This window comes from Eubalaena glacialis, chromosome 13 (genome assembly GCF_028564815.1).
Source record: "Eubalaena glacialis isolate mEubGla1 chromosome 13, mEubGla1.1.hap2.+ XY, whole genome shotgun sequence".
In the NCBI taxonomy this organism is placed as follows: Eukaryota; Metazoa; Chordata; class Mammalia; order Artiodactyla; family Balaenidae; genus Eubalaena; species Eubalaena glacialis.
The window spans coordinates 88144900-88157443 of record NC_083728.1 but is presented as its reverse complement, the minus strand read 5'-3'; the positions used below and the strand labels follow the sequence as shown (position 1 = coordinate 88157443).

General features: G+C 38.7%; 1 protein-coding gene across 4 annotated transcripts in view; it reads left to right on the top strand.

Moving 5' to 3' along the window:
- MBLAC1 (metallo-beta-lactamase domain containing 1) overlaps positions 1 to 12544 on the top strand; it is a 73295-nt gene that overhangs the window by 47145 nt on the left and 13606 nt on the right. For 3 of the 4 annotated variants that reach the window (XM_061208670.1, XM_061208669.1, XM_061208671.1), the window contains exons 2-3: positions 2549 to 2611; positions 11557 to 11711. The gene's annotated coding sequence lies outside the window, so the exon portion shown is untranslated. Of the gene's footprint in view, positions 1 to 2548; positions 2612 to 11556; positions 11712 to 12544 lie in introns of those variants that run through there. The other variant, XM_061208672.1, reaches the window with a different exon arrangement.

Sequence of the window (12544 nt, the reverse complement as noted above, 5' to 3'; positions counted from 1 at the left end):
ATGTCTTGACTATTGTAAATAGTGCTGCTATGAACATTGGGGTGCATGTATCTTTTCGAATTATAGTTTTCTCCGGATATATGCCCAGGAATGGGATTGCTGAGCATATGGTAACTCTACTTTTTGTTCTTTGAGGAACCTGCATACTGTTTTCCACAGTGGCTGCACCAGTTTACATTCCTACCAACAGTGTAGGAGGGTTTCCTTTTTTCCACACCCTCTTCAGCATTTATTATTGTAGACTTTGTGATGATGGTCATTCTGATCGGTGTGAGGTGATACCTCATTGTAGTTTTGATTTGCATTTCTCTAATAATTAGTGATGTTGAGCATCTTTTCATGTGCTTCTTGGCCATCTGTATGTCTTCTTTGGAGAAATGTCTGTTTAGGTCTTCTGCCCATTTTTTGATTGGGTTGTTTGTTTTTTTTGTTATTGAGTTATATGAGCTGTTTGTATATTTCGGAAATTAAGCCCTTGTCAGTTGCGTTGTTTACAAATATTTTCTTCCATTCTGTAAGTTGTCTTTTCATTCTGTTTATGGTTTCCTTTGCTGTGCAAAAAAGCAAAAGCTTCTAAGTTTGATTAGGTCTCATTTGTTTATTTTTGCTTTTATTTCTATTGCCTTGGGAAACTGACGTAAGAAAACATTGCTATGATTTATATCAGAGAATGTTTTGCCTGTGTTCTCTTCTAGGAGTTTTATGGTATCATGTAAGTTTATATGGTATCATTTAAGTCTTTAAGCCATTTGAGTTTTTTTTTTTTTTAATTTATTTATTTTTATTTATGGCTGTGTTGGGTCTTCGTTTCTGTGCGAGGGCTTTCTCTAGTTGTGGCAAGCGGGGGCCACTCTTCATCGCGGTGCGCGGGCCTCTCACTATCGCGGCCTCTCTTGTTGCGGAGCACAGGCTCCAGACGCGCAGGCTCAGTAGTTGTGGCTCACGGGCCCAGTTGCTCCGCGGCATGTGGGATCTTCCCAGACCAGGGCTCGAACCCGTGTCCCCTGCATTGGCAGGCAGATTCTCAGCCACTGCGCCACCAGGGAAGCCCCCCCATTTTGAGTTTATTTTTGTGTATGGTGTGAGGATGTGTTCTCACTTCATTGATTTCCGTGCGGCCGTCCAGCTTCCCCAACACACACCACTTGCTGAAGAGACTATCTTTTCTCCATTATGTATTCTTGCCTCCTTTGTTGAAGATTCATTGACTGCAGGTGTGTGGGTTTATTTCTGTGCTCTCTAGTCTGTTGCGTTGATCCATATGTCTGTTTTGAATACTGTAGCTTTGCAGTGTTGTCTGAAGTCTGGGAGGGTATGTTTATTTGATTGAATCCTCTCTCCCGACTCTACATGAGAGCAGAGACTGTGCTTGCTCTTGCTCTCTGTGGCATCCCCTGCACATTGCACAGAGCCTGGCACATAGTAGGTTCTCAGTCAGTATTTTTGAATAAATGAATAGAAGCCAGAGAAAGCCAGAAGAATGGCAGTCCACAGGACTCTATGTCTGAGCAGTTGAGAATTGGGAGCTTTTGCTTTACAAGTTTCAAAAAACTATATGCATTTTTGCCTTTTGAGTTGAAAGGCAAAAACTGTGAATAAATTTTTTAAAGTGTCTTTTGTTCTTATAAAAGATATCTGGAAGAACCTGAAGCTGACACAGGCATCATTTAAGACCCAAGATGTGAAGGTGTGGGTGTGACTGTGACAGGTTGTACCTTATTAAGGGAAAAGAACTCTCTCGCACAAGGATGGAGAGTGGGGTTCCGCATATATGTGAGACCATACGATACTTGTCTTCCTCTGTCTGACTTACTTCACTTAGCATAATGCTGTCAAAGTCCATCCAGGTTGTTGCAAATAGCAAGATTTCCTTCTGTTTTATGGATTAATAATATTCCATTATGTACATACACCACGTTTTCTTTATTCATCCATTGATGGACACTTAGGTTGTTTCCATATCTTGGCTATTGTAAATAGTACTGTATGAACATGGAGGTGAGATCTTTTTTTTTTTTAATTAATTAATTTATTTATTTTTGGGTGTGTTGGGTCTTCGTTTCTGTGCGAGGGCTTTCTCTAGTTGCGGCTCTCTAGTTGCGGCGAGCGGGGGCCACTCTTCATCGCGGTGCACGGGCCTCTCACTATCGCGGCCTCTCTTGTTGCGGAGCACAGGCTCCAGACGCGCAGGCTCAGTAGTTGTGGCTCACGGGCTTAGTTGTTCCGCGGCATGTGGGATCTTCCCAGACCAGGGCTCGAACCCGTGTCCCCTGCATTGGCAGGCAGATTCTCAACCACTGCGCCACCAGGGAAGCCCTGGAGGTGAGATCTTTTTGAGTTAGTGTTTTCCTTTCCTTCAGATAAATACCCAGGAGTAGAATTGCTGAATCATATCAGTAATCTCTTATTTGACTGAAGTTTGACTTTTGTTGTTCTTTTAGAAAGTCAGCTGTATTTCCTGGGTTATCACATATTTGAAATGTTGGTCTGTTGCCTTCACAGCTGTGTAATACTTCAGCTGAGTGTAAAATTTTTTTTTTTTTTTCAGGACTCCTTTCTCTTTAATGAAATTGTTCAGATGTGCAAGGGATTACAGGCATTTGTGATCACAGTAAGTGTCCTGAGGTTGGAACCACACAACAGACCAGAAAAAAAAGATGCTATAGTCTGTGCCCATTCATGCTCTTCATCCTCCTTCAATATTAATAAAATGTAATGGAGAGTCCCTACCTTTTGTTGAACTCATAATTGAGTTTTAGCATTTTAATGATTATTCTTTATGATTTGTAGGGGCCACATGGCCCATAATGCACAATTAGAGGTAAGATGCCCTTTCCAGGGTCATTGGCTCTATACAACTTTTGTAAATATGACTGGTACATTACACTTTTATTATTCAATTAGCTTTGGCAATCAGGAACTTAAGACATAATTGGATCACGTCAAGTACATTTACATTGCACGTGAATCCAAGAAAATAATGTGATGAGTACACCACAAGTTTAATTCAGGGTTATCTAATTGTTTTATCCTAAAATACAATTCCTCTCATCTCACTGGAACCCACACACTAAATTAAGGACTTCTGGCTGCCAGAATTCATTTGTGTTCTTGGATTTTCACTTTGAAAACTTCCAAAGGAGACAAGGAATCCTGCTGATAGCAGAGTAAGCCTCAGCTATGGAAGTCAAACTGGTGATAAATATGAAGAAAACCGTAATCAGTTTTAATGAATACAAATAGCATAATGCCTAGACCAGGGGAGTCCAGGGAAATGTTCAGCGTAGTTCATGGGTGGAATTCAACAATTTTTTTTTTCACACACACACACTGTATTTTATTTTTACAAGAGATAAATAGACTGACACCAAGCATTGTAAATGGATGACCACAACAAAAGCAACAATGACTGCAATTACCAAACACGAAACACACTCATACTATGTCATAATATTGACATTCAGTCCAGTAATCCTCCACTGTAACAGCTCCTTTACTTTGCAGTGAAAATTGATTTATATACTTTTTGCCTCTGAGTCCTTGTGGGATTTTTTTTTTTTAATTCAAACAGAAAGTCACAAAAATTACAATCATCCTGATCAGTTCACTCAGTCCCATGTAATTAATTTTTTTTTCATCTTGATCTTTTGTTAGTACTTTTATGAGTTCATCAGTTTTCCATTAGAGTTCTGAAAATGCTTATTCATTCAGTTCAGCAGTACAGTCAGTTACCAGAAACCTGTACTTGTCAGAGTCTTTTCCATGAATTCCTTGAAGATGTGAGTGTAAAATTCTTGGGTGTTTTTGGTTTGTTTTTTTATAGTTTGTGGGCTTTGCAAGCATTGTTCCACTGTCTTCTAGTGGTCAATGTTGTTGTTTATTAATCTAAGTCAATCTAAAATTTTCTCTTATAGGTGATTTAAACCTTTTTTGCTTAAATGCCCAAAGGATTCTTTCTTTATTTTTAAATGTCAGTGATTTTACAAGTGATGCCCTGATGTTGGCTCTTTTGTGTCAATTTTTTTTTTGGTATGCATGTAATAATACAGATTTCAATCATGTGAAAGAAAAATGGTTTGAATTAGAATAAGCTGAAAAATCCACAATTGTGTGAAATATGACATGGATTCAGCTCTGAAGTACAGAAACAAATAAACATAACCCAGGAGCTTAAACAAATTAGAGAAAAATTGTGTGTCTCACATAAGGAGAAGTCTGGAAGAAGGCAGCCTGGGGGAGGGGGCACAGCAGACCTGTGATCCCAGTAGGAACCCTGGCTCCCTGTAACTTTCAACCAAACTTAGCATTTGCTCTGTTTCCTATGGTCACAAGATGTCTGCTCCCTCCCAGCACCAGAGCTGCATCTTAGGAGGTCAGGAAAAGAAAGAGAAAAGGGCAAAAGACATTCACCAGCCAAGTCTCTCTGCCTGTTAAAGAACTTCCTGAAGCCCAACTCAGAAATGTCATTGGCTTGAAGTATGTCACATGGCAATCCCTAGTTGCAAGAAAGTCTGGGAAATGTGGCTTTTTCGCCAGCCACTTTTGGCGGGGGCGGTTCACATGCAAACTCTATTTATTTTATTTATTTATTTTTTTAACATCTTTATTGGAGTATAATTGCTTTACAATGGTGTGTTAGTTTCTGCTTTATAACAAAGTGAATCAGCTCTACGTATATATATATCCGCATATCTCTTCCCTCTTGTGTCTCCCTCCTTCCCACCCTCCCTATCCCACCCCTCTAGGTGGTCACAAAGCACCAAGCTGATCTCCCTGTGCTATGCTGCTGCTTCCCACTAGCTATCTATTTTACGTTTGGTAGTGTATATATGTCCATGCCACTCTCTCACTTTGTCCCAGCTTACCCTTCCCCCTCCCCGTGTCCTCAAGTCCATTCTCTAGTAGGTCTGTGTCTTTATTCCCATCCTGCCCCTAGGTTCTTCATGACCTTTTTTTTTTTTTTAGATTCCATATATATGTGTTAGCATACGGTATTTGTTTTTCTCTTTCTGACTTACTTCACTCTGTATGACAGACTCTAGGTCCATCCACCTCACTACAAATAACTCAATTTCATTTCTTTTTATGGCTGAGTAATATTCCATTGTATATATGTGCCACATCTTCTTTATCCATTCATCTGTTGATGGACACTTAGGTTGCTTCCATGTCCTGGTTATTGTAAATAGAGCTGCAATGAACATTGTGGTACATGACTCTTTTTTTTTTTTTTTTTTTAATCTTTTTTGGAGTATAATTGCTTTACAATGGTGTGTTAGTTTCTGCTTTATAACAAAGTGAATCAGCTATACATATACATATGTTCCCATATCTCTTCCCTCTTGCATCTCCCTCCCTCCCACCCATCCTATCCCACCCCTCTAGGTGGTCACAAAGCACAGAGCTGATCTCCCTGTGCTAGGCGGTTGCTTCCCACTAGCTATCTATTTTACGTTTGGTAGTGTATATATGTCCATGCCACTCTCTCACTTTGTCCCAGCTTACCCTCCCCACTCCCCGTGTCCTCAAGCCCATTCTCTAGTAGGTCTGTGTCTTTATTCCTGTCCTGCCCCTAGGTTCTTCATGACCTTTTTTTTTTTTAGATTCCATATATATGTGTTAGCATACGGTATTTGTTTTTCTCTTTCTGACTTACTTCACTCTGTATGACAGATTCTAGGTCCATCCACCTCACTACAAATAACTCAATTTCGTTTCTTTTTTATGGCTGAGTAATATTCCATTGTATATATGTGCCACATCTTCTTTATCCATTCATCTGTTGATGGACACTTACGCTGCTTCCATATCTTGGCAATTGTAAAGAATGCTGCTATGAACACAGGGGTGCATGTATCTTTTTAAATTAGTGTTTTGAGTTTTTTTTCAGATATATATGCAGGATTGGAATTGCTGGGTCATAGGGTAGTTCTATTTTTAGTTTGTTTGTTTGTTTTTGAGAAACCTCCATACTGTTTTCCACAGTGGCTGCACCAGTTTACTTTCCAACAGTGTACGAGGGTTCCCTTTTCTCTACATCCTCACCAATATTTGTTATTTGTGTTCCTTTTGATGATAGCCATTCTGACAGGTATGAGTTGGTATCTCATTGTGGTTTTGATTTGCATTTCCCTGATGATTAGTAATGTTTAGCATTTTTTCGTGTGCCTGTTGGCCATCTGCATCTCCTCTCTGGAAAAATGTCTATTCAGTTCTGCCCATTTTTTAATCAGGTTGTTTGGGTTTTTTGGTGTTTTTTTATGTTGAGCTCTATGAGCTAATATGTTGGATATTAATCCCATATTAATCATTTCATTTGCAAATATTTTCCCCCATTTAGTGGGTTGTCTTTTCATTTATAAAACTCCTAGAGGAAAACATAGGCAAAACACTCTTTGACATAAATTGCAGCAATGTTTTTTTGGATCCATCTCCTAAAGTAAATGAAATAAAAGCAAAAACAAACAAATGGGACCTGATTGAACTTAGAGAAAATAGTGAGAAAAAAACATTTGTAGAGATAGTAGCTGAGAATTCCCCAGAAATAATTAAAGACCTAATGAGGGGCATCTATCTATTGTTTCAAAGATCCCAACAAAGCCAAAGAATTTCTTGAAAATTCCATATCTAATCACAGTTGATTGAAAATATAGAAAAATCAAATGAAAAATAAGAGAAGACAAAAATTACCAATGCCAGGAAGGAAATAGAGGCTATCACTACAGACTCTGCAAGCATCAAAAGTATAATAAGGAAATACTACAAACAGCTCCATGCACATTAATTTGACATCTTAGATGGGATAAACCAATTCATTAAAAAGCACAAACTATTACAACTCACCTAATATGCAATAGGTAACTGAATAGCACCATAATTATTAAAAGAAATGGAAACAACTCAACCAATTGCAATTGTGTGTATCTTATTTGAATCCTGATTCAGACAAACCTAGTATAAAAAGATAAACCATGCAAACAGTAACAAAGAAAGTTGGTATAGACCTTAAGGCAAATATCATTTCTAGAAATAAGAAAGGTTTCTTCATAATGATAATAAGTTCAGTTTGCCAGGGATATGTCATTTATTATATTGCTATAATTATATTGATATAATTCTAAGTAGCAATATGGCATTAAATAAATAAAGTGAACTTCAAAATATGCACATACTCAGAGAAATAAATTCACAGTTGTTCTGGGAGATTTGTATACATGTCTCTCAGTAATTGGTAAAATAAGTAGACAAAAGATTATGTTATATGTAAGTAAGTGATGATGTAAGAGATTTGAACAGCATGATTTAAAAACCATCCTATTTATGGGACTTCCCTGGCAGTCCAGTGGTTAAGACTCTGAGCTTCTACTGCAGGGGGCGTAGGTTTGATCCCTGGCCGGGAACCAAATAAAAACCATCCTATTTAGACAATAAAGCTATCAGTTGCAGAATATACATGTGGAACATTTACAAAATTGATTGTATACTGGGCCAAAAAGTGAGTCTCATCAAATCTCAAAAGATTTAAATTATATGAAATGTGTTCTCTGGTCACAGGGCAATTACATTAGAAATCAATAACAAAAATATTATTAATGGAAGGGTATATCATGTTCATAGTATCTAATTTGAAACCAAAATGAACTACAAATTCAATATAATCACAATTAAAATCCCAAAAGGAATTTCTTTTTTTGTAATTCCACAGATTGATTAAAAGATTCATATGGAAGCACAAAAGATCAAAAACTGCCAAAGCCCTTTTAAAGAAAAGTGGAGTGAACATGGGTCAAGGACCTAAAAAATGTAGGTCTTGTCCACCAGAAATCCAGAATTATTACAAAATGATAGTAATGAAGACTGGGTGGGTGGTATTGGTGCTAGTAGAGACAAATTCACTAAACAGAATAGAGAGCCCCCAAGCAGATGGACATATGGACACCTGATTTACGACAAAGATGCACAGCAGAGCTATGGGGAAAGGATGAACTCAGCCAGCAGTGCCAGGTCAATCAGGTTCCAAATAACCAAGGCTTAAAAAATTAGTGTTCTCTTGTAAATAATCAGAGAAATTCAAATTAAAACCGCGTGAGCCACTAGTACACACCCATAATTTTTGCCAAATATTTAAAAATGATGATATCAAATGCTGGCAAGAATGTGGAACAACAAGAAACTGCTGGTAAAAGAGTAAACAGGTAAAACCACGTTTTAAAAATCGGCAGAATCCAGTAAGTCAAAGACACACCTACTCTCTGATCAGCAAAACCACTGCCAGATGACACCCTACAGAAACACACGCTCATATGGACTCAAAAGTTACATGCAAACCTGTTATATATAGGATGGATAAACAACAAGATCCTACCATATAGCACAGGGGACTATATTCAGTATCCTGTGATAAACCATAATGGAAAAGAATATGAAAAAGAATGTAGGGGCTTCCCTGGTGGCGCAGTGGTTGAGAATCTGCCTGCCAATGCAGGGGACACGGGTTCGAGCCCTGGTCTGGGAAGATCCCACATGCCGCGGAGCAGCTGGGCCCGTGAGCCACAACTACTGAGCCTGCGCGTCTGGAGCCTGTGCTCCGCAACAAGAGAGGCCACAATAGTGAGAGGCCCGCGCACCGCGATGAACAGTGGCCCCCACTTGCCGCAACTAGAGAAAGCCCTCGCACAGAAACGAAGACCCAACACAGCCAAAAATAAATAAATAAATAGAATACCATGGCCAAAAATTAAAAAAAAAAAAGAAAAGAAAAAGAATGTATATATATGTATAACTGAGTCACTTTGCTGTACAGCAGAAATTAACACAGCATTGTAAACCATCTGTACTTCATGGGATCTTAGTTCCCCAACCAGGGATGGAACCCCTGCCCCCTGCAGTGGAAGCGGAGTCCTCACCTCTAGACTGCCAGGGAATTCCCCCTATGGTAGCAATTTTTATAGCAGTCTTATCCACAGTAGAATGTAAAAATATAGTGTGATACAATCATACAACGAAAGACCATATGACAATGGAAATGGATGAGCTACAATTACATGAGAGAATGTGGATGAATCTTAAATATATAATACTGAATAGAGAAGGCAGACACAGTGGAATTCATAGAGTATGTTTTCATTTACATGAAGCTGAAAATCAGGCAAAACTCACATGGATTTTTTAGGAATGCCTAATAAGTTGGCAAAATGATAAAGAAAAATGAGGGCATAAATATTATAAAAGTTAGAATCATGGGTACACCTAGAATAATGGGAGAGAGAGAGAGAGTTATAACCGTGGAGAGACACGGTACCAGAGGGCTTCTGGACTGAGGGTCATGTTCTCATTCTTATTTTGGGTGGACGTTATATGGGTGATCATTTTATAACAATTTGTTAAATTGTTTTATGCATTTGCTCTATGTTTTGTTATATTTTATAATAAAAATTTAAATTATGTGCACTCATTAATATATATATATATATATATATATACACATGCAATAATTATAAGTTGTGTTAAAATAATTAGGAGAATGGGAATGAGGATTTCTGGAATTTTTCCAGTGCCAAAATAATACTAGGTTCCTTTCTGGCCCCAAGAGGAAAACATAACTGTACTGTGGAAGGATCAGGCATTTTTCCTCTTACCCAGGGGTCACTCTTATCATCACTAATGGTAAACAATCAGATACTTTGCATCCTCCGATGTGCTGCAAACAGAATTTAATATCACTTAACGCAAATGCTTAAGTTAAATCTATCAAGCCTTTAACTCTAAATTCCAGTTTATGGGAAATACAAGAAATAGAGGACGAACTAAATGCCACCATAAGGAAGCAACCAGAAATATCCAAAGGTGGAACATTTGACAGGACAAAATGGCCCTGGCTTTTCTATACATCAGGGTCAAGAAAAGAAAGGACTGGCCTGCATTTAAAAAAAAAATCAAGGGACAAAACACCAGATCCTGGAATGGATTTGGCTTTGAAAAAACAATTGTATAAACTTGTGAAGGACAATTGAGCAAATTTGATTATGAACTGGGTATTAGATGCAAAGAATCTACTTTTGGTTATGTTTAAAGATATTCTGTTTTTTGTAAAGGTTTATACTGAAATATTTGGGGGTGGAACATCATGATGTCTGTAATTCACTTGAAAATGCTTAAGCATGTGAAAATAAAGTAAAAAGTAACATGTCTATATGCTAATGGGAATGTGATGGAAATAAGGCTATCGAGAAGGAAGATGATTTAGGAGGGAGAGGGGAAAATTGGTCGAGTGATGTTCTTGAATAGGCAAGAGGGGATGAGGTTTAGGGCTGAAGTGGAAGGACCAATTGTAGGTGGGAGCATGGGAAGTTTTTGCTTCGTTTTGTCCAAGAAAATAGGTTAAGTCATCAGCTGAGTGTGAGGATGAGGAAGGTTTCAGGAGAGAGAAGTACGGTGGGATGAGTGCAGTGGCTCTCAACCTTCAGTGTGCATGAGTCATCTGGAGGGCTTGTTGAAACACAGACTGAGCTCCTCCCCAGGATTTCTGATTCAGTAGGTCTGGGGTGGGGCCTGAGAAGTTGTATGTCTAACAAGCTCCCAGGTGATACTGATGCTGCTGGTCTGGGGATCACATTCTGAGAACCACCATGATTATTGTGCAGCATTAGGCCCCCTTGAGGTTTTAAAGTGAGAACATTCAGTGTGGTTGAACTTTTTCTCCACGCATGTTCAGCTGCAGAGGTGTAGTTGAAAAAGAGGCAGAGGGTTGCATGAGACAGAGATGATCACCAAGATCGTCACAGAGCTGGCTTCTTATTGTTCTGGACTCAGCCCAAATGAAACTGCCTCAGAAGCATCTTCCTCCTCATCATCATCTTGAACTTTCACGTTACTTTTTCTCACAAAATTTTTCATTCTTCGGAGTCGTATGTATATTTATTTTGTTACTTGTTTCTGAGTCTTTTCACCAGAGTTTATGCACCACAAAACAGGAATCTTTTTTTCTTGTTGGTCACTGCTATTTTCCTAGAACCTAGAACACTGCCTGAACATCACAGGTGCTTAATAAATATTTATTGATGAAAAGTAGAAAGAAAGAAAAGAAAAAGAAAGAGAGAGAAAGAAAGAAAGAAAGAAAGAAAAGGAAGAAAGAAAAGAAAGAAAGAAAAGAAGGAAGAAAGGAAGGAAAGAGGGAGGAAGGAAGAAAGAGAGAAACAAGGAAATTCGAATCATTATACAAGAAACGAAATCACAGTATTAGTTTTGACTATGAAGAGAAAAATATACAATTATAAAAATATATAATTATAAAATATATTAGACACAGATTACTATGTCTAAAATTAATGTAAATACATTAGAAAGATGGGAAGCGGGGGCTAGCTAGTTGCATTTTCTTTTCCTGAAGACAGTGTTTCCCAAATTCCCTGTTTGGACCGTGAATAGGTTGTGGTCATTGGAACTTGGGCAGTGAAGATGCATACCATTTCCATGCCTGGACATCAAACATCTCATGCAATCCTTTGTTCTCTCTCTCTGTCTCTGTCTCTGTCTCTCTGTCTCTGTCTCTCTCAGCTCATCAGTGGGCTGGGTGCAGAGGACCAGTAGTGACCTCTGGGGAAGCCCTAGGGGACAGTGGAGACATAGAATGAAAGGGACCTGGGTTCTCGAGTAGCAGCTTGGAGGACAGCAGTGTGGAAGGCTGCTCCCAGACACTGGCTGGACTTCAGGTGAGTTCAAAATAAACTTTTGTGTCAAACAGCCACTGAAATTCCAGGGCTATTTTTATTATTGCAAAAAAGAGAAATGTCAAAAAAGGGATTCATTAGGAACTACTAGTGTATCAGTCTGTGTCCAATCAGGAGAAAGAAATCACACATTAATTGGAACAGGGAAAGTTAACATAAAGAATTATTAACTGTAGCAGAGTAAAGAGAATTCTAAAGAATACTGTAGCGATGAGGAAGAGAACCTGAATTCTGAAATAAATCTTTAGCTGATTTGCTCTAAAGTGATATTCATTCCACTATTTATTCCATCTGCTGAATATTCTTAAAGAATATTTCCATTTGCAAGATATCTACTGGGGGCTTCCCTGGTGGCGCAGTGGTTAAGAATCTGCCTGCCAATGCAGGGGACACGGGTTCGAGCCCTGGTCTGGGAAGATCCCACATGCCGCGGAGCGACTAGGCCCGTGAGCCACAACTACTGAGCCTGCGCGTCTGGAGCCTGTGCTCCGCAACAAGAGAGGCCGCGATAGTGAGAGGCCCGCGCACCGCGATGAAGAGTGACCCCCCACTTGCCGCAACTACAGAAAGCCCTCGCACAGAAATGAAGACCCAACACAGCCATAAATAAATAAATAAATAAATAAATAAAATTAAAAAAAAAAAAAAGGTCCACATCAAAAAAATCTTTAAAAAAAAAAAAAAAAAAAAAAGATATCTACTGGGTTCTTTGTAGGGTATAAAGAATTCAAAGTAACATATACACTAATCAAAATAAAATTGACTCCAGGAGGGATCTGAGCTTCTGTTCCCACCCGGCAGCAAAACAGCAGGAA